A 22903-nucleotide genomic window follows, 5' to 3' on the forward strand; every position below is an offset into this window, starting at 1 on the left:
GCCTTTTAAGGTTGTATTTCATCTTACCGGGCCACTCGCAATTGGGGGGTCTCCGTACAGAAGCTGCGGGCAACATCAAGAAGTTCAGGAGGGGTCAACCCGCGGCGCACTCGGACTCTGGGGCGCTGTGGGATTTTGCTGGGACTGGTGGGCCGCTTGTACTCGGGCCGTAGGCAACGGGTGCAGTGGTGTTTTCAGGTGTCGAGTTTCTTCATCCTTAGCAGGCTCAGAGTCTTTCTTTGGCGTTTCTTTGGAACAGAGCTGCTGTTAGCAGGAGATCCAGTATTTGTTGAAGGTAGTTAGTCCTCCCAGGTGTTCTTGAGATAAAAGGCTGCAGGACAAGTCGCCTTTTGACAAAAGATCTCTGGAAAACTGCAGACGGGCCGGTAGGGCTGGAACCAAGTCAGTTCCTCTCTACAGTCTCCTCTGCTGTGCGACTTCTTCTGTCCTTCTTCATAGGTTGCAGAAATCTGAGAAGGCAAGGTTCAGGGTTGCCCCCAAATACTAAATTCATGGGTGTTTACAGGGGTGTACAGGTCGAGACCAATATGTCCCTTCCTTGGGGTGAGTACACCCCCTATTATGCCACCTTCAAGTAGGAGGGGGCCATGAGGCTTTATGTAATTGGCAGTGTCCCCTCATCTTCAAGATGGAGGAGACTGAGGTTTGTGCTTCACCTCGCCTCCCCCACCTGAGGGGTGCGATTGGCAAGGCTGGGCACACCTCTACTCTTAACTTGGTTTTCCCTCCCATTCAACAACTGAAAATGGGGGTCAGAACCGGTAGGAGCCGGTTGCTGGGGGCAGCAAAAGGCAGGGACAACTTACAATGGCGGCAGGCCTTTGAAGCTTCCCCTTCGTGGACCAAGCCCATCCTGGAGGCGGAGGCATGACACCTCTGCCCAGGATGGGCTTTATTTCTGGACCCAGAGAGTGGAGGCCCTCTACCCAAAGGGTCCATAAACCTGTCTGGTAGTGTCAAATGGCAGGCAGCCATTCAAGAACCACACCAGGGTTCGTCATTTTTCAGGGGGTATCTCTAAGATGCCCTCTGACTGCATTTTACATTAAATCCCACACTGGCATCAGTGTGGGTTTAATGTGGTGGGAGGTTTTCTACCAAACTTCCCAGGTTTCAGTAAAGCCATTATGGAGCTGTGGAGTTTGCAATGACCAACTCCCTGGCCATATACTCTAAATGGCTTTACTGCACTTACAATGTCTAAGAATGAACTTAGACACTGGTACAGTACAGTGCTCATGCAACTATACTCTCACCTGTGGTCTAGTGCACCCTGCTAGAGGGGTGACTTACCTAGGCCACAGGCAGTGGGTTGCAGGTATGGCACACAAGGATGTGTGCCCTGTTGACTCTTCACTTTTCTCGGCACCTAAACACGCACCCTGCAATTGCAGTGTGTGGCTCTCAAGGTGCATGATGGCACAATAGGTACTGCAGCCCTTCGAGGCCTTTCCTGGTCCCAGTGCCCCTGGTACCCATGGTACCTTTTACAAGGGGCTTACCTGTGGCCAGACATGTGTCAATTGAGGGTACAAAGGTACAGTTTTGCGGAAAGAACAAAGGCCCAGGGAACCTGATTGGCAGGGACCCAGGGCACATCAAGTCAAAGTGCACTACAAAACTGCCAACAAATGGGGGGAGAGGGGGTTAATGCAACAGAAACTCCCTTTCCTACAGACAGGTAACCACAGGCTCCCAATATGGTTGAAGTATCGGGCCCCTCCATATCATATGAAAAAAAGTCCCCTTCTGACCACATTTCTTAAGGGCACAATGTGTGTCTGCCCTATCGATCTTCACTACAATAGCGCATGCATAATAGCATCTATGTAGGATTTTTCGTTGCACTAGGTGGAACCTTGATCTTCTGGCCATCTCCCTAGGGGAGACCAAGGCATCAGGCTTCTCATCGACCTCTAGGACCTCAAGATCACGCTCCCTGTTTTCTTTCAAACAGGTCAGGGTATCAGGGCAGTTATGTAACAATTAGCCGTAGGTTAGTGAAATTGCCTTGCTGGGCAAGCAGCCATCTAGCAATCTATCTTCAAATGGGGATGATTCAGGGAGGTATGTTTCAGTGGGCGCCAATTGGTATCCTCTTTGTAAGTCTGCGAATTAAATTATACCACCTTGAGTCCACAGGTATCACACCTTAGACAGGCCAATTAGATCCCACTTAACGAAGCCCTTTTGTGTAGTGAGGGTACCCAATTGTGCAGTGTCACAAAGAAGAGTGGCCCATGTAATCTTACTGTGCCAATCATTCATTTAGTGTGGTGTGCCAAAGGGTAAGCGGTGCATGTTCCCCCACAAATGGCTCTGAGGTAGCCCTCGGGCTGCATGGCTCTCCTATTCATCCAATAAGCTGATTTGCCCTCTGGAATATGTCCCTCTGGAATAGTGACAAGCTTTGCCATCCAGCAATACTTTTTTACATTATTTAATCTGCATGTTACATATTATGCTTTACAGCATGCACAATAACCCTCTATACGACTTTCTCATGTGTCAGAACTGACACTAGGAAAAAATCTGATCTCTCTGTCACCTACATTAATCATCAGAGTTATCTTGGCATTATTATTGAGTGAAAATTGCTGACCACACAAAGAACTCTGCTGTAGGTGCTTTTAACCTCATAACACATTTTGAACTGCGGGACCCACCACTCCTTAGGTTAGTGCCCGTTGCAACAATGCCGGTCGCACCACCCTAAAGCTGGCATCAAGCACTTGTTTTTTGCTCTGTTTGATATACACCTCACAAAATAGCAGTCAGGGTAGAGGGTGGGATCTGATCAGCTTGTCTGTAACTTGTATCACATGGCTAGACTCCATGTGTGTGTTTGCACTTTTCACACCTTATGTTTCTCATGTTTGCATGCTTCTAATGAGGCATACTTCTCATATTTGCAATCATCATATATTGTAATGAACATTTTATATAACATGCTGTTCATTTTTGTGAGAATCCCACATACGACGTTTTTGTGCTTTTCTGCATCCCATACAATACTTATGTGTGACGTTCCACCTGTTGTATTTACTTGTACGCTTCACACACAAACTTTATTTTCCAGTGTTTAAAAGTATCACACTCTGCTCCTTTTATCTGTGGTAATCACTATCAGGTCACTACTGAGCTTCACCCACACACATCTCATTCTGCATAATGTCACTATACTTATCTTCAGTGTTAGCGTACAACTTACTACACTTCTTGAGTAGGTGTCTCGCACAACACTCTTTCACATTTTGAGCATCTCTCTTCCACAAAATACTGTTAATCTTATTTTTACAAACATGTCACACATAAGGATTATTCTTATTGCAAATTTATCTCATAGGGATTTGCATGTTTGTGTGCAAGATATGTGGTTTGAATGCACTCTACTCTCATGTTATTCATCTGCAATAAATCTTAACTTAGATTAGACAACAAAAGTTTTAAGTTTTTCTATTGAAGGCCCTTTAAATATGTTAAAAGTAAACCCACTGTTTCCAAGGCGCTGGAGGGTCAGTGTAAAGGCTGTACAATAAGTAATGGATAACTACGAACCTATTCTGGAAACCCTAGAACAAATACCAAATGTCAAGATAAGTGGCAATGTGTCTGCATGTGCTCACGTTTATCTGGCACACGTTTAGAGAGGATCAACCTTGCTTAGGTCTTCAGATTGGTCTCGCAGAGGCCGCCCCCAACAGGGGCATCGAAGGCCGGTGCCATAACCGACGTCAAGCCCCCCGAACAGAAGGCCAGGAAGACACCCGCACCCCCGTGTGGCGGCCGCTAGCAAGGAGCCCCCCCCCCCGGCCAATGGGGACCCAGGCGCCATACAAATCCCCCAATGAGGGGAAACCACGAGCAAGGCCGTAATGCGCGGGGGGTGATATAAGCACTACTCCCCCAGGTAAGCTCCTATCTTTTGGAGCGGGTGAGCAGCGGCGGCAAATAAGTTTTTGTTGGGAGTACCTGTTGAAGATCGTGCGGAGAATCCCTATCCGGAGCTAAGCCGTTCAGGTGACCGCTGTGCTGCAGAGTACGACCAGGTGCCCACCCCGGTGCATTTGGTGGTGGACTTGCCGTCCTCGACCAGGAACAGCCTTCCACATTCCCGCTCCCAGACTCGAGGCGGCGGATTGCAAGAAGGACGGCCGTTTGCCTACCCCGGTCCACGAACGAGCGGAGAGTCTTTCATCTGTCACCCCGGTTGGGGAAGCAGCGCTCCATGCCAGGCAGGTCACAGTGGTGAAACTGTGTCGGGTTTTCTGCAGGAGGATTGCCCGCCGGCGCTGGCACAAAGAAAGGAAGCAGATCGAGTGCGACAGAAGAAGGAAGCCGCTGGCGAGTCTGAGACAGCAGCCGACAGTGCGGCTGAGGAAAAAAGCTGCTTGCGGTCAGAGGTTGCAGCAGGAGAGGACGACCGGGTGCCTACCCCAGCCTCCAGCATGTTGCAGAGGGCAGACGGGGCTTGAGGACACCAGGCAGAGCAAATCCAGTGCCGGTAAGCAAGGGGCAGCCGGCGGAGCGCGTGAGGAGCGGACGGGTGAAGAGCTGCAGGTAGCCCAGCCTTGGCTCCTGGTCTCGCGGCCTCAAACAGCCCAGCGCGCACCCCTGTAGCAATGAACTCACGCCCAGCAGCCTTAAAGGGCAGGCGCTGTATTCAAAAGCAAATTGGCAGGACATACACGGGGCCAGCAGCAGAGGTGACAAGAAGCATAGAAGCTACTCCGCCCTTTTTCACGCGCAAGGAGGGGCAAGCTGCAGTTGCGTGTCAGAGGAGCATGAGAACGGCTGTCCCTGCCACACAGGGCCTGTTACTGGAGTAATCAAGCATGCTTTGGCGCATAAAAACGGTGGCCTTACCCCACCCATGTTGACAGAACATTGGGTTGTGACATTCTTGGGGCAGCACTCTACTTCAGGGATCTCAGTATCTCCAGCCAGCACCCCACTGAGGCGCGGCTGGGAACGCACCTCTACTTGGTGCATACAACAGGCGTCAGTACCCCGCCTTTGGCATTTCGGCGGCAACACAGAGAATGGCGAAGAGAGGGAATAAATGGCAACAGGAGGATCTCAGTGACCTGCTGAGAAGGATCCAGGCAGCATCAGAGGTGCATGGGAGTGACTGGCTGCAGACACACCTGTTGGACGATGCCGACGAGGGGACAAGTAGCCAACAGCGGAACCACATCAGCGCGCCTGGCGGGCTCCAGCCAAATTTGCGAAAGCGGCAGCTCCCAAAAAAGCTCCCCAGAGGAATGCCTAGCCACCTGTAGCCAATACGGCGGCGGCAGCACCAAGCAGGGGGATCAGTGACACAGCAGCGAGTGGTGAGCATATCAGTGCTATAGTACAAGAATGTTTTAAAACTATGGCGCCACCTGTTGCTAAAAAGTCTATGTACAGGGGCAGCGGGAACCCAAGCAGAGGGGAGACAGGCGGGCAAGCAGGGAGCAGTGGCGACAGGAGCGGTAGCAAATGAGGAGGTTTCCGGGTTGCCTTGGCACCTAATAGACCCAGGGCAAGCACGTCTGAACTCATTAAGGGGCCAGAGCGCGCAAGAAGCCAGGGGAGCCAGAGGGTCACCATTAGCAGCTTGGGGGACACCACCACGCTGGGCACCACGCCCGCAACCTTCAACCGGTCCAGCATCTATGATCACCAGGGCCACAGGCCTAGCCTGCCTCATACCACTAGCGGTCAAGGAGAGAATTTGGAGAAAGGAGTTTATCGATATCTTCTCACTGCTAGAAATACAACTAGAAGGGCTGGACCTGACAACATGCGATAGGAAGGATGAGGATGAAAGGAAGAGGTGAAGGGAGCGCAAGGAAAGAAATTTCGTCAACTGGCTAGATGTATTCAGAATCATGGCCTGCATCATAGTGGAAAAATACCCAGCAGCCGACCTATGGCTGTATGAAGCCAAAATCCATAAGGCACAGAGGCAATTCCCAGGCGAGGCCTGGCTAGAATACGACAAGAGTTTCAGGCTAAAAATGCAGAAATGGAGTGGAACGAGGAGGATGTGTCTGGCTTTATCCATAAGATGATGGTAGCTAAGGAGGCCAGGTCCTGGGCAGGAAGGAGTAAGCAGTCCTTTCGGGGGTCCTTCCACAGAGGGAAAGGGAGGCCTTTTCAAAAGCCCAAGTAGTTTGGCGCAGAAAAAGCCCCACACACTAATGGGACACCAGCAATCTGTTGGAAGTTTGAGGCGAACCAATGCACTTACGGGGCATCGAGCAAGTTCCAACATATCTGTTCATCCTGTGGCGAAGCAGCTGGGTGCAAGCGTAGGAAGGAACACAAGGGAGATAGGAAAGAGAAAAAGAAGCAGTGAAGCGTACACTGGAGCCACGGGGGGCCAAAAGGGTGTGGGAAGTACAGGCTAGCATGGTCCCCTATCAACACCCACCAGGTGCGAAAGCTAGCCAACAGATATCACAAAAAAAGTATGCAGAGATTCTGGTTCACGGCTTTGTGAAAGATTTCCCCATCCCGTTTTCAAGCCCCCTCTCTCTGGGCTGTACCAGAAACCTAAAATCAGCTTTACTGCACCCAGGGGTGGTGGTAAAGAAAATAGAAAGGAGAGGTCCTTGGGTAGAATTGAGGGACCCCTCCCCGCCACTATGAGCAAGGAATTGGTGATCTCTCCACTATGAGTGGTCCCCAAGAAAGAGCAGGGACAGTACTGGCTAATCCACCACCTATCCTTCCCCGATGGCACCTCGGTGAATGAGGGGATCAGCACAGAAGTATGTTCAGTGAGTTACGCCACAATAGACTATGCCGTCGACCTAGTTAGAGCAACAGTCCGAGGAGCGCTCGGACATCAATTCTGCCTTCCGCTTACCTCCGGTCCACCCCTCGAGATCTCCACCTACTAGGTCTCCGGTGAGAAGAAAAACTGTTTTTTGACAAGGCTATGCCGATGGGGTGCTCTGTATCATGTGCATCATTTGAGATGTTTAGCACCTTTATCAAGTGGGCATTGCATGCCAGGCATCCAGCGGGTGGGAAACTCCATTACCTGGATGATTTCCTTTTCACCGGCCCGGCAGGGTCAGCAGAGTGCGGCGACACTTTGGCCGCATTCATGAACTTGGCGGAGGAACTAGGGATTTCCCTTTCAGCAGACAAAACAGTTGGTCCGGCGACGACAATCACATTCCTAGGGATAGAACTAGACTTGGTCGCCGGGACGTCCAGGCTCCCCCAAGAAAAGGTGGAGGATTTCAGGGCGAATATTAGGGGCCTCTGTGGGTAAGAGAAGGCAACACGGGGGGAGCTCCAGAGGCTCTTAGGCAAGCTGAACTTCGAAGCCAGAGTAATCCCAGCAGGCAGGGCATTCGCCAGACGGCGTAATTCAGTTAACGTGGGGGCTCACACATAAGCATCAGCATGTAAGGCTCGGACGGAAGTCAAAAAAGATCTGTAAATGTGGTAAATTTTCTGACAGACTTTAATGGATTGCTGATATGGAGGGAAGGCTGGGTAACTAGCAAACAGATCGCGCTGATCACAGATGCTTCAGGCAGCACAGGCTTCGGGGCTCACCTGGGCAGAAAGTGGTGCGCAGGTCAGTGGCCTAGCAGTTGGCGCAAGGTGGGCATAACCAACAATATCACCTTTTTGGAGCTATTCCCTATCATAGTTGCACTCACAGTGTGGAAGCACGATTTACAAAACATGAAGGTGACACTATGGTCTGACAACAAGGGGGTAGTGCAAGCAATTAATAGAGGAAAAGCCAGGTGCCCAGATACATTACGATTAATGCGCCAACAGGTTAAATTGCAGTTGGAAGGCAACATAGACCTGAGAGCACGCCACGTACCAGGAGTGGAAAACGAAGTTGCAGACGCCATGTCCAGAGCAAGGATGGCAAAGTTCAGGGAGCTGGCTCCTGGCGCAGAGCGGAACACGACCCCTTTCCCGGGCCTGCTGTGGGACCTGGCGGGGTAGACTTATCAGAGCTGATCAGCCAGGCATTCGCCCCAGAGGCAGCCAGGAGATATAAGACATATGTTGACACTGTGATGTGGGTAGGCGGCATCCAGTCCGTGGGAGATGTAGGGGCCACAAGCAGGGCAATTGAACAAGTCATACAGTGGGCTTTTAATGCCAATAAGTCCAGGTCATTGACGCAGGCCCATCTGTCCACAGTGGCACACTACACTAAGCTGGAAACCGGACAGGACCCTGCAGTTTCTCACTACATCAAAGCAGCAATGAAGGGATGGAAAACGCACAGAAGGCACAAGGAGAGGCAATAGACGCCTGATAGACTACACGAGGCTAGACGCACTACTGGGGGCACTGTGAAGCACCACAAAGGACAGCTTTGAGCACCTCTTGTTTAAGGCGGCATTCTCCACCGCCTTCTTCTGGGCTTTCTGCCTTAGCGAACTAGTAGCGCCAGCGAGGACAGGGCCAGCAAAACGCTGCTTACAAGCAGGTGATGTGGCACCCAGATCAGGGAGAGTAGAGATCCTGCTGAGGCGGTCAAAGACAGATCAGTCCGGCAAAGGGGCAATAATAAGGATGGAGTGCATCAAGGACCGACACTGCTGAGCGGTGTGCTGCTTACTCGCCTTCATGGCATTACGGACGGCCGGCGAAGGGCCCCTGTTCAATCACAAAAATGGCACACACCTTAGCAAGTTCAAGTTTACCGCAATCATGCGCCTCACACTCAGTAAAGCAGACCTGCCACCAGCAGGTTTCGGGTCCCATTCATTCCGGATAGGGGCTGCCACAACGACCGCACAGCACGGGATGAATGAGGCTGGAATACAAGCAGTAGGGAGATGGTGGTCACGGGCTTACCGGACCTACGTGAGGCCCCAGTTGCTATGATGTACAGAGACTGCTGGGGAGCATAGGGACGTTCAAGCAGCAAAGTGACAATTTTATTATTGCCTCGGCAGTAAAGAGACCACGTTTGGTATGGGTGGTGGGCCACTCGTTCATAAATCGAATGCAGGCCTGGTGGCAGCAGGGGGGGCCACAAGCAGGAAGGACGGCCAGTGGGTACCTGTGTACGGTGGTACGGCCAATCAGGAATGAGGTGGGACCAGCTGCCGGCGACCCTTGCAGACCTACAAGCGTAGGTGGCTTGGCACCCAGACATTTTGATTATCCACTTGGGGAGGAATGATTTGGCCAATCGGGGGAGGAAAGCACTCCTCCACGACATACAGAGGGACCTCACTGAGGCAGCCAGGGCCTTCGGGAGCACCACCATCATTTGGTTGGAACTGATCAGCAGGAATGAATGGCACGGGGCAGAATTCCAGAAAGCAGTCAAGAAATCCAGGAAGAAGCTGAACCTCACCGTGAGCAAATTCTGTAGAAACAATGGCTTTGAGACTGTCAGGCATGGGCTCATTCACAAGGGCCGCCCTGAGTTATACGCAAAGTATGGGGTGCACCTATCGGAGGAAGGCATGGGAGTTTTCTGGAACAACCTGTGGAGCGCCATGGCCTTAGCTGGATGCAGATGAAAGGTTTTTAGGAGGTAGGGAGTAGCCACAGGAAGATGTAAGCCTCCCTGGCGGCGTGGCGAAGAACGACAGGGATAATGGTTGGTACGGAGGCACACCGGAGGGCGGTGTGCTGGAATAGGACCACTCACCTTGGGATGCCTCACAGCTGGAGGAGTGGGCCTAAGAGCGGTGTGTAGGACCACTCACTTTGGGATGCTTCACGGCTGGGTTAGTCGGCCTACCAAAAGGGGGTAACAAACAGAGATGGCGCTCGCAGCCCAGCCCGCGCCGGTTGGCAGGGCACAACAGGAGTCTGACAAGGTAGCAAGTTGTGGCCTAACTCCGGGACAGCAGCTACACCCCTCACGCAAAAGAGAGGGCAAACCTAACCGAACCAAAGAATGACCCAGGAGGGCCAAGAGACAATACTAGCCTGCAAATAAGCTATCCACCGAACTGCCAGGATAATTTGCTGGGACAAATGATTTGTGGCAAATATGATGTATAATGATATGCATATGAGGATGATGCAAAAGTGACAGTTATCCAATGATTACTTATGGCATGAGATGCAAATTACGCAAATATACACATGTATTCCTAATAAAACTGCAACCAACAAATTACCACCACAAGAAGTGTGTAAGTTGGCTTATTTATAATAAGGAATACAATGAGTGAAGAGTGCACATATGTGGGGGTGGGCTAATTGCGGGAGTGCTGCAGCTTCTAGAATGTTTGAATATTGCCATGCAAGGATGCCAGCAAAGTATATCAGGACTACTAGCTGCTGTGAATATAACAAAAAGTGCAATACTAAAGCTTTGCAATGATGGATCTTTTGACAGTCTGCACAGTAAGCAGTATAGTGTTTATACTATTAAGTACCATCTTAATGCCATTGAATTGCAATGACTGTGGTGATAGATGATAAAGCAGCAAAAGCTTTTCATCCTGTAACTGTCAGGGATTACTATCACCCTCAGAATTTTGCACAGACTTGGAACAGCTGCTTTAACAGGCAATGGCATTGACACTATTACATAACACGAAGAAATTGACCCTTTGCTGCTTCCAGCTCAATTAGCTATTTTATTAAGTACTAGCAGCCCGTTCCGACGTTGTCCGGGTATGAAATAGAATGTCTGCAATGTGTGTAAAGGCAAGGGAAATTTATTTTTAAATCTTGCGGTAGACAACATTTTTAGCATGAAGTGTCATAATAGTTAGGCATGTGTGTGCAGATACTGTGTGTACCTCGGAGTAAGAAGTATTAGCAGATGTCTCTAGTGTGTATGTACTCCACTTCCGTAGGTAAGCGTGTGTGAAAGTGCATTCAGTTGTAAATTTCGTGTCCCCGCAGGCACACTGAATCGCGTCATCCCCCGCTTGAGGCCCGGCTCCAGTTTTGTTTGATGTTGTGCTAGTGGTGTAAAGTTGTTGATGCAGAGAGTTGAGTGGGTGACAGCGCGCGCTGGAGACGCTGCACGTGTGGGTAAGTGCAGTCAGTTCAAAGGTTAGTGTCCCAGCAGGCACGCTTAGTCGCGTCATCCGCCGCCTGAGCCCAGCTCCAGCCCTGGTTGATGTTGTGCGCCTGATGGAGCAAGGATTTGCCCGTAAAACGCCTTGCTCGTATGCAAAACCCTTGTCTAAACTGCATAATAATATTAACCTCGTTATTCGTCATTTATAAAGCGGTTTCCCAACACGCGGGTGTCCCCAGGATGCTTGCTTGTTTGTCTTTTCATACTAAAACGAAGCTTGCACTGAAAATGGCTGCTTTGCCGAAATTCAGTCTGCGCATGCGTCGGTCATACCCATGTGATGTGACGCACTCGCATTCTGGAGGGATTCTGTGCTCATGCGCATTGATGCTAAATATGGCCGCTTGTCTCTCACCACGCTCTCTGCTTACTGCAGCCGCTTTAGCCTATCTGTCTTTTCGCACTAATCTTTAACGCTATAGTCATTATAAGGTAAGGGTTGGTTAAGTTTTATCTTGGTATACAGTGCGATCATTTTTATGTATGATTTTAATTTGTTTTCGCTTACTTTTCATGTACCGCGTCTTTGTGGGCTGGGGCAATCATGAGTGGAGCCATACTTGAAGCTCTGCTGGGCACCGTCACATGACCGGAGAAAGTTCCAACTGCGCAGAAGCTAAATCTAGCCAGCTGGCTCCTGAAGCACAATGCGCCTGGGAACATCGCTGGGAATACGGAGTCTTACCTTGAAAGAAGCAATACTGTTGCTACCTATTGTGAACTGTCCTGTACTGCTGTATTCTATGCATGGGAACGTGAACCCGGGGGGCGGGTGTGCAAAATTGAATATTAAACATGAGAAAACTGAATTCTAGGAGGTGGTAATGACCGCACCACCTCTCCTGACCAATCACAATGTGGGAAACTGTCACTTGCAACATTAGTGGGTGGTCTAAGGGTCCCCAAAACCGTATAATTACCCTAGTTTAGCTTAGGAAAATTGTCCGACTTGTCCGAGTAGCAGACCTGTCACTGACCCTACGATCTCAATAGGTGCTCATTCTGAAAGTGCTGCGGAGCACTTTGTCCATACTTTCCACAAACTCCTAAGGGTGGAAAATCCTAAGTGCTGGCGAAGCACTTTGCTGGGGAATTCGAAAATCCAATCGGGGTTTCTGGCGGATTACTTGCAGGAGGGGGTAACGCAGGCGTTGCTGTCCGAAGCTGTGGGTGTTGGTCGTACCCTGGGAGGCCCAGTCCTTGACCTGAACCTGAGGGGTATCCTGTCCTTACTGTCCGTGAGCTGTACCTGCTCGCATTCTGGCATTCCTTTCTGAGGGTCCCTGTCCCCGTCTTCCCAACTGACCCGTGGCCAGGGTTGGTCTTCAATCTGAACTAGGTAAATATAGATTGTGGGTTTGCGTATCTCTCTCTCTCTCTCTCTCTCTCTCTCTCTCTCTCTCTCTCTCTCTCTCTCTCTCTCGTCTGATCTGTTAAAAGCATTCTTACCTGTGTTATTGCCTTATTGCCATTGCAATTATATGTGCCTGAATTTTAGTTGGTTCCTTCTCTCCCCCTCTCCTTTAGAAATTCATTGATTTTATAAAACCATAGCATGTTCCCGTTTTTTCCCCTTTCCTTTAGTGGTTTGCAGTGAACTTAGCAAGAATAGCTTAAATACTTAGGATAAGTACATGTTCTAGGTCTCATCCCCAATCCTACGTTCTAGTATAAAGTTGCAGTGACTAGTTTTGTTCTAAACTTCTACCCTTAGTTTCCCATATATTCTAATGGTCTTATTTTTGATGCAAAGTTACCTATTAGTGTTGATTTTAATGTTTGATATATTACTCTGTGTATCGCTTATTATCTTGGCATCTTCTCTTTGAATTCTTATATAAAGTCTTGTTAACTTCATCAGGTGTCTGTGGTCATTTTACAGAAATGTGGAAAGTATTTTTGCTGATTATAAAGTGTATTTGATGTTAGGCCTGTCTACTATTTTCCCTAATAGCTCCAGGTCCGTCGTAAGAATTGTGCCTGTGGTAGGTCGGGTACATGGTAAGCAGAGGTAAATCCAAGCTTGATTACTCTTAGCAGCGTGCAGGAGGAGAAATCCTCACCCGGATCACCCAAACAAAATTAGTGTGATGATAAAAAGCTTTTTCACGCCAAGGGCCCAGTGCGTGTGAAGGAATTGGTAACTCGGGTGACCTGGGGAAAACTGCGCGCTCTAGCAGTAATTTCTGGCAGCCAGAGGATGGTTTGGACTAGTTAGATTAGGTAGACAGGATAGTCATAAACAAACCGTGAATATAAAAACGTGCTGCTGATTGTTACTGTATTGTTACAAAATTTTTGAAATGTGTTTTTATATGTGAATGTGCATGATTTTGCATTGCTGCTATAAATATTGCATGTTGAATTAACCCAGAATTGTTTGTAAATGTTCAGTGTAGTCCGAATCCCCGGGGAAGTATTTTAGCTAACGGTGAGTAGAATCCGGTTAGCTGTTGAAGTCACTAAGTTTGAATCATTAGTGCAGGGTTAAAGGAGTAACTGGAAGCACTAATTAGGACCTTTGTTTCTGGAGTGAATGATAGCTACGAGACCATTATAAAACTTTCATTGCGATATCACCTAGTAAGGGTCGCATACGGAAGGAGTAGTAGGGTCTCCGAGGCTTGTCTGGTAAGTAAAATAGTTCGCTGGTGAAATCCTGGCTCAGTACATATCCCCGACTAAGGTGGATGAGCCAGAAGAATAACGGGTTCTATGTTACTAGTGTGAAGGGACAGGCAAAGAAGTCTATCCAGAGTGAATGAAAAGTAGACAGAAGTGGTTTACTAGTAGCGAAAGAAAAGTCTTTTCTCTCTTTAGAACACTCAGACATAGTGGCAAACGTTGTGTGTTATTGACTAAAACTTGCACTCGCACTTTAGAGAGAGTAAAAAGTTTCCGTTACCTTGTGAAGGAGGGAGTCAGTCGGAGAGCTGCTCTGACGTCACTCCGTGCCGCGCTGGTATTGGTCAAAACAGCGGGTGGGTAGCGGAGCTGAATTTGTAAAGGAGGGGTGAGTGCCGAAGCGTGAGACTCTGTCTTGCGAAAAGGCCGCGCACCCATTGGTTAACCGCAGTTGTGTTCTCTGACCTGATTGGGTGGTGCGAAATAAAAGTCGCGCTAGCATTGGAAGCACAAAAGTAAACAAAATTAATCAAGCCGAGTTAGAAGGGAGTCTGGAGAGTTGCATGTGGTATCCAGATTTCATACCGAATCCAAAGCACCTAGGATTTCATAAGGATCAGCTTATACGAGGTAGACCGCACATGATGTATGGAATAAAGAGAAAATTGTCATTTTCGGATAAAGTAAAGAATTTTTTCAAAACTGACAAGCCCATTAGAACGAGGGAAGGCGTACTCATTCCCCCACCAAATACCCCTGCCTCTTTCATGTTGTTTGATAAAGGGTATCACACTTGTGTCTGGTTAGAAAATTGGGCAAAGTATACTGTAGATGACGGAGTCCTAGCATTCCCGGTTGAAGGTACATTTAATGGTCGGATCCTGTTTAACTTAAGGACCCGCATGAATGAATTACACCCTAGACCTAGGTTGACCCAGTACGAAGCTTTGGAGGAATGGGAGATTGAGGCTGCAGAACGAGATAAACCCCGAATGGATAAGGGAGTGAGTAAGTGGTATCCCAGACTTCCAACGCCAACCAAAGAGCAGAAAATGAAACAGTGGAGGCAGTCTATGTTAACTGAAGGGCTGTTCCCCATGATGGGGGTATTAGAGGAGAAAAGAGGAAAGAGTAAAGAAAAGACCCATCACCTAGCACCTATGGGGGACATAGAAGATGAACACCTGGAAGACTTGTTAATGAAGAATCCACCTCCCTATGTAGCAGAATCAGATTCGGTGCATTCTCAAAATTCTGTTACCAATTACCCCCGAAGTAGGAGGGAAAGTGATTCAGACGGGACAGCTACAAGCAGTAAATATAGTGGAAGGGATGAGTTTTGCAGACCTAAGTCCACAGTCCCGAATTATCAGCCATTCGGGGAAAGTCCCCCTCGATTGGTTGCCCCGACTGCCCCGAGTATCTATCCGTCCTTAGTACCTCAGGTATTGCATGGCAATTCTGCTGAAAGGGGGTTGCAGGAAAAAGAGAGAGAAGCCCTGACTAAACAGCGAGACGAATTAGTCAGAACCATTGCACAGATGCATCCCCATCCTGATTCCTTGACCATTCCGGTAACTATTGGTCCTGCTATCCCAATGTATAAAAATGACCTGACTAGTCCCCTTCCTCCTGTTATCACCCCAATACTGCCTACTCCTAGCTTCCAGACCCCGAGGAAGGAAGCATTCATAGAGGAGGATCAGGAAAGTGAATGTGAATCTGGAAGTTTGATGGATCTGCCCATAAGGGAGTCAAGGGCCAGTGTAGTAGGGACAAGAAGTCAGCCCAGACAAAAGGAAGTAGTGATTGAAAGTGCAACTGGAATTAGGAACGCCTCTTTAGTTTCCCCTGAAGAATTAGACAGATGGACAAAGGAGATAGAGAAGGAGACCACTCCCCAACCTAAAGCATTGGAAATATATAAATTAAGAATAGAAATAGAAGAAATGATGGCTGGGAACGTGGGAGTTGAGCGCCTGAGCTCGTATAATGAAGAAGAGTTACTATTCATCAGTAAAAATCTTACCCGGAGTGCTAGAGTGCTCCATGAAAAAATAATGGATGCCGCCACAGAAATGGGAGTTGATGTTAGTCGCTCCAAAGTTCTTCAGAAACCTTACAGAGTAGACTTCTCAGACAAGGATTTAGAAAGCCTGAATGTGATGGGAAAGCAGATCCAAGTAAGAGAGTTGTTGAAAATCCTGCAGAAGTGGGGCGAAGTGGGGAAGTGGAGAACCAGGTGGGCAAAGAAAAAGGAAGGCAGCAGGGCTGGGTCCGTAACTTCAGAATTCGTATTGAAGGAAGTAACCCCAACAGAAAAATTGTGCCCAATGAGAGAGGTCCCGGGAGGGAAATATGTCCATGTCCCTTGGTCCAGACAAGACATTGTGTCATTTACAAACGACTTCCCGAAATTACGTGAGAAACCAGTTGACTGGTACAGACAGGTAGAACGTTTCATAAAAGTTCAGAAATGCCTGCTGAAAGACCTGGATGGGTTTTTCGACATTGTGGTCCCTGTAGATCTGTGGACAGAATGTAAGATAGAAATTGATTGGCCTAATGATGAATATCCCAGAGATGAGAAAACGGGGGCCCCTTCACCGGATGTAATGAGGAAATATGACCAGGTCATACAGTACCTTAAGAAAAAGGTGCCAGCAAAGGAGACAGATTGGACCCGTATAGATAGAACCACCCAAGAACGTGATGAAACGGTGCATTCATTTTATGAAAGGTTACTGCAGGTATTCAAAACTTACAGTGGTATCGATAATGTAGACATGAAAGACATGACGCATTTCAGTTATAGGTTTGTGCTAGGATTAAGGCCTGAAATATCACAATGGATTCGGGATAACAAAATCAGTTGGCAGGGAAAACCCATAGATGATGTCCTGAAATATGCAAAATACTGCGAGGATGAAATCGAGAATAAAAAGAAAGCCCTCAAGGAGAAAGTGATGTGGGCACAGGTAAAATTAGCTGAACAGCAAGAAAAACAGTTAAGTAAAATGACTTCTGATAATAATGTTCCGAATACCAATTCTGGGGGGGGAGGAAAGCCCAGACCTAAAATGAGTCGTGAAGAGGCCATGAAAAAGTTTCCGTGCCATGGGTGCGGCCAGATGGGGCATTGGAGAGACGAGTGTCCACACCTACAGGCCGGTAATGCCCCTGTAAATGGTTTAAATCCACAGGTGCCGAAAGAGGGGACAAGAAAAACCCAGCAACAGGTAAAATTACCTCCAGTACCCCGCGCTCCTAGACAGAATTTTAAGAGTCAGGGTCAGCAGAATGAGAGGGCGGAAGTATGGGAGGTTGAGAGTGAAAGAAATGCAGTCATTCCACAGTACTTGCTAAATGATACCTTCCTTTGTGAAGATCAAGATTGACGGGGCCTGAGAGGGGAGGATGAGGAGTGCGTACTTGGCGCCTCCTTACCGGTAGACCAGACTGGACCATACATTGAAGGAAAGGTAGAGGGAAAAGACGTCACCTTTCTGTTGGACACTGGTGCTACCAGATCTACTGTAAGAACAGTGGATGTTCCTAACCTACCCCTCTCGGGAGAAGCAATCCAAGTAGTGGGAGTCTCGAATCAGATAATAAGTACCCCTGTAACTGAACCAATGGAGATTTCTATAGGAAATTTCAAGGAAATGCACAGATTTGTGGTCTGTGATTCCAGTCCTGTAAACCTACTAGGACGTGATTTGTTGTGCAAGATGCGTTGTACCATTTTCTGCACACCAAATGGCGTCGAAATTCAGACCCCCGATGAAGATGGCCTGTACAAACTGATGTTAGTCAGACAAGATGCTGATATCAAGCCTTTGACAATTGAGGATTTACCTGAGGAACTCCAGCTAAGAGTAGTACCAGAAGTGTGGGATTTCACAGGAAAAGATGTAGGCCTGATGGCAAATGTGGACCCAGTTAAAATAGCAATAAAAACTAATGCTGTATACCCGAAAACCAGACAGTACAAAATGAGTGCAGAAGTAAAAGCAGGAGTAGCGACTGAAATTACGAGGCTGCTCGAAGCAGAAATAATAGAAGAAGTGCTGAGCAGCCCCTGTAATTCGCCTATCATTGGGATCAAAAAGCCTAGTGGGAAGTACCGGGTGGTGCAAGATTTGCGCAAGGTAAACCAAATTGTTGTGCCTTGCTGTCCTATTGTACCCAACCCTGCAGTAATACTATACCAGATTCCCTGGAATGCAGAATGGTTCACTGTCATCGATCTGTGCCACGCATTCTTTTCCATCCCATTGCATCCCGAAAGCAAATTCCTTTTCAGTTTTGAATTTGACAGCCATATCTATGTCTGGAATCGTGTCCCCCAGGGGTACACCGAAAGTCCATCGATTTTCAACCAGATACTGAAAAAGTGCCTTGAATCCCTAGTGCTGCCAAGAGAGTCTGTTTTGGTGCAGTACATAGATGACCTGTTAGTGGCATCTAAAACCCAGTCTGACTGTGTCACTGACACAATTGCCTTGCTGAATCACCTAGGAAAAGGAGGACATAAAGTGTCGCCTGACAAATTACAATTCTGTAAAAACTCAGTAAAATATCTGGGGCACCAGATAGAAAAAGGAATCAGGAAGGTCACTACCGAAAGGATCAAAATAATTAAAGCAATGGAACTGCCCACCACCCAGAAAGAGGTGAGAATGTTCTTGGGAGTTGTGGGTTACTGCAGACAATGGATTGTAGGCTTTGCAGCTCTAGCCCGACCCCTGATAAATATGACAAGGAAAGGAGTAGAAGACCCCGTCCACTGGGACAGTGAAAGCATGAATGCTTGGGTAACTCTGAGAAACTGTCTATGTACCGCACCTGCATTGGGTATGCCTGAGTACACTAAGCCCTTTGAGCTGTTCTGTGACACGAGAAAGAATTGTGCTCTTTCGGTCCTGACCCAGGAGCATGGATCAGTCAGACGACCAGTAGCCTACTTTTCGGCCACCCTAGATCCAGTGGCCGCTGGATTGCCTGGATGCTTGAAAGCCGTTGCTGCTACTTGCGTCAGTCTGGAACAGAGTGAGAGCATTGTCATGGGACATCCCGTCACTGTCTATGTTCCTCATTCTGTTGTCATCCTACTGACTAGAACTAAGACCCAGTACCTCACACCTAGTCGGCTGACTAAGTATGAGAGAATTTTGATTGGTGCTGAAAATGTAACTATTTCCCGGTGCAATGTCCTAAATCCTGCGACACTGTTACCTGTCCCTCTGGATGCAGAATCTGATGAGGACGGGGAACATAATTGCATCGATCTGACTGAATACAGCACCAAGCCCCGTCCTGACATTCGGGAAATAGCACTACGTGACGGGGATAAAACAATGTTTGTGGATGGCTCGTGTTTGAGACATGAAAGTGGGAGTCTGAGTGCTGCCTATGCTGTGGTTACACTGACAGGAGTCGTCGAGGCATCTTACATGCGCGAGGTGAAATCTGCACAAGTGGCAGAGCTCATCGCGTTAACTCGAGCATGCAAGAGGGGAAAGAACAAAAGAATTACTGTTTACACAGACAGTCAGTACTGTTTCGGGGTTGTTCATGACTTCGGCCAATTGTGGTTACAAAGAGAATTCATGACTTCCTCAGGCACACCTATCCGAAATGGGAAGGTGGTGCATGACTTACTGGAAGCTATCCAATTACCCAAAGAATTGGCTGTGGTCAAGTGTGCGGCTCACAGATCTGGAAATGATGATGTGACTGCCGGTAATAGGTACGCTGACCAAATTGCACAGTTTTGTGCCCGACACCAGATGTCCCTGCAAATTGCCCTGTGGGATGGAACCAGCTGCCAACTTATGTTGTTTGATAATGTGTCAACGTGGGAAGAATTAAAGGAGATACAACAAGCCACAGACAGGCAAGAAAAAGGCAGGTGGGCTGCAAAGGAATGCGAATTGCGAGAGGATGGTGTGGTGGTAAATCCGGCTGGGGTGCCTGTACTGCCTGATAGCTTGATCGACCCCATGGTCAGAATGATACATGAGCCAACACATATGGGAAGAGACGCGATGTGTCGGGTGTTTGAACAAGTGTTCTGTAATTCAAAGTTCAGGGACCAGGCGGAAAGGCTTTGCCAGAGGTGCCTAGTGTGTCAGCAATTCAATGCAGGAAAGAAGACTGTAGTGAAACAGAGTACTATTGGAAAGGCAGTAGGTCCCTTCGTTAGAATGCAGGCAGACTTCATAACCATGCCCAGATGCAAAGGATATAGATATGTCTTAGTCATAGTATGTCTATTCTCCAGGTTGGTGGAAGCATATCCAGCTAAGAAAAATGACGCTATCACCACAGCCAAATTGTTGCTCAGGGAGTTGATACCTAGGTATGGGATCCCAGAGACGATAGAAACGGACCAAGGTGGGCATTTTGCCAACGATGTCCTAGAGGAACTCTGTAAAGCATTCAAAATGAAGCAAAGATTGCACTGCGCCTACCATCCAGAGGCTTCTGGGGTAGTGGAACAAATAAATGGCACACTAAAGTCCAGATTGGGAAAAATGTGTGATTCCACAAAAATGAACTGGATAGAGGCTTTACCCCTGGTGCTGATGAGTTTGAGAAGTATCCCGAATCGAAAGACTGGCCTAAGTCCCCATGAAGTGTTGATGGGAAGAGTGATGCGCCAGGCATGGGTACCCGGAAACAAACTGCTAAGCATTTCTGATGATATGGTGATAGAATACTGCAAGCAGCTGGGTGACCAAGTGCGTTCTCTCTCTCAGCAGATTGGAGAGACAGAAGACGAGTGGCCAAAGGATCCAGCACACAAACTGCAACCAGGAGACTGGGTGGTGTTAAAGAAACACACCCGGAGCAGTTGTCTGAAGCCAAGGTGGGGAAAGCCACGACAAGTGATCCTCGTCACTACCACTGCTGTGAAGTGTGCTGGTGTACCGAAGTGGATCCACGCCAGCCACACAAAGCGGGTATCTGGAGAAAACGCGACTGGAGCTGAAGGCAGCGCAGCTGAAGAGGCTTCCGAGGAAGAAAGTCCGGAGCCAGCTGACATCGAACTGCCGAGCACAAGTCGAGACGTTGAATGGTATCCCGCCGACGAACCAGTTCATGATCCAATACGAACCAGGAAATATTCCTACTTAGACAGTGAGTGGGATAGTCCAGGTGAGTCAGAAATAGAAGAAGCAGGTCAGGTCAACGAAAGCCACAACACACCTGATCAGGATATAGGCCAAGTAGGGTCAGATCAAGATCTCGAGACTCCTCCTGAAACTCCGGAGCCGAGAAAGGGACAGTTAGAAATTAGAGCTGACGTTCATGCAGAAGAAAGCGAAGAGATCGAAGAGCATGAACAGGAACAGATAGAACTAGATCAAAGTGCTCAGACAACGGAAACAACAGTAACCAGAAATAAAAAGAAAGTGCGATTTGAATCTGAGCAGGGACAGATTAGCGACCAGGCAGAAGAATTAGATGAAAGACCTGGAACTAGTCAGACAGGTAGGAAAACAGAAGTGCCACAACAAAAAGTGAAAAGAGTGCACGGAGAAGGCGAAGTCTCCTCAACCACTGGGAGGCACGGAGGAAGAAGTGCACCCCGATACGTCAAGAGACTAAGGCTCAGACTAAAGACAGTCGAAGAAAACGATAAAGACCGAAAACGGGCTCAAAGTGAAAGAAGTGCAGCCCAAGGCAAATCGCTGAGAAAGAGCGACAGAATAAAGAAACAGAACCGACTGTATCGGAGCCCTGAGTGGACGTACTTTGTGTTGGAAGAAATTGACGAGCCACACCACAGTGGCAACAGTGACAACGAGTCCATTGCTGATCGGAGTTCGGACGAAGACCCTCCGTGAGAGAACCCCTGAAGTGAGCCTTTGGTGCAAAGGAACGAAGAGGGGTAGCAAAAGCCACCTGTAAGCTAAAAATGTCTGATCCGAGTGTCTCTGGGAGATCCCGGTGTGGGTGTCTCAAAACCTGTTGTAAGATATGCTTGTGTAGTGTAGCTATGCTAATAGTAATGTGGATAGGATTAACAATTTCTCTACCCTTTATGATAAGTAGAGATCCAAACTTGTCCCCTACTGAACCCGAAGCAGTAGATGTAGGGGTTGTACAGACTGCAGAAACACCACGAAGACTAGAAAGACGCGACAAAAGAGTAGGACTGACACACACTCGACCTAATTTAGAAGCACCAGATGAGGATGGACTACATTTTCACAAAATGAGAAACAGGACGCATCTGAATGTTTTTGCTAACTTGTTAGTGCATTATGTAGAAGCTATGGAAATAGAGGACTGTTATGTCTGCATGAAGCTACCAACCTCAGTGGCTGAAGGCGTGACATACCACCATCTACCTTTGACCTATGGAATCTCCTGTAGTATATTAGCTAGCTTGTTCTATAGAAGCACCTTGCAGTACTATTATTCAAATGATGACGTAGTATTTTCTGAACTTCCTGTTAGAGGACATTTGAACCGTGTACATACTACAAGTGACGTGACCCGCTATATGGGAGAATATTTCCTGACTATAGGTAACATAGACTTAGATCAAGCAAGAGAAGACAATCTGACCTGTTCACTGCAAGAGCAGGAAAAGATGTTTATAAAGATGGCAGACAGAAGGAGAGAAAAGTTTCAGAAGAAGGCAAATGACGAGAAGGATAGAATCCCTAGGTGGGCTGAGCACATGGATAACACCTCAGAAGGCGAAGCCAGTCCTGCCTTGTTGCTGGATTTTGAAAGAAAAGGGAAACTTTGTATCCATAGGGAAAAGACAGAGTACTATAACAATGTATTCATCGGTTCCAGCGAGTGTGAACATAATTATAAGGTAATTGGAGGCTGGGGATTCAAAAATGGGTCAGAACCTGTGTTTCCCGGAATATATTATATATGTGGGAACAAGGCTTATTTCAAATTGCCGGATCACTGGTATGGAAGCTGCTATTTTGGCATTGTTTTCCCGAAAATATACCATGTGAATAATGCAGCTGGAAGCGATGATGAAACTAATGGCTTAGTGCGTAGTAGGCGCGAAAGTGTAGGTGAAATTATAGGTGATATTTTTAGTGCACTGATACCTGGAATGGGGGTAGTTCTGAACACCCATAGAATCTGCAAATTGTCTACAGTAGTGGACCGGTTATCAACGGACACTGCTGCTGGTTTCCTGCTGGTCAATACTGAAATGGTTGCGATCAGATCAAT

This window comes from Lissotriton vulgaris, chromosome 7 (genome assembly GCF_964263255.1).
Source record: "Lissotriton vulgaris chromosome 7, aLisVul1.2, whole genome shotgun sequence".
Classification (NCBI taxonomy): Eukaryota; Metazoa; Chordata; class Amphibia; order Caudata; family Salamandridae; genus Lissotriton; species Lissotriton vulgaris.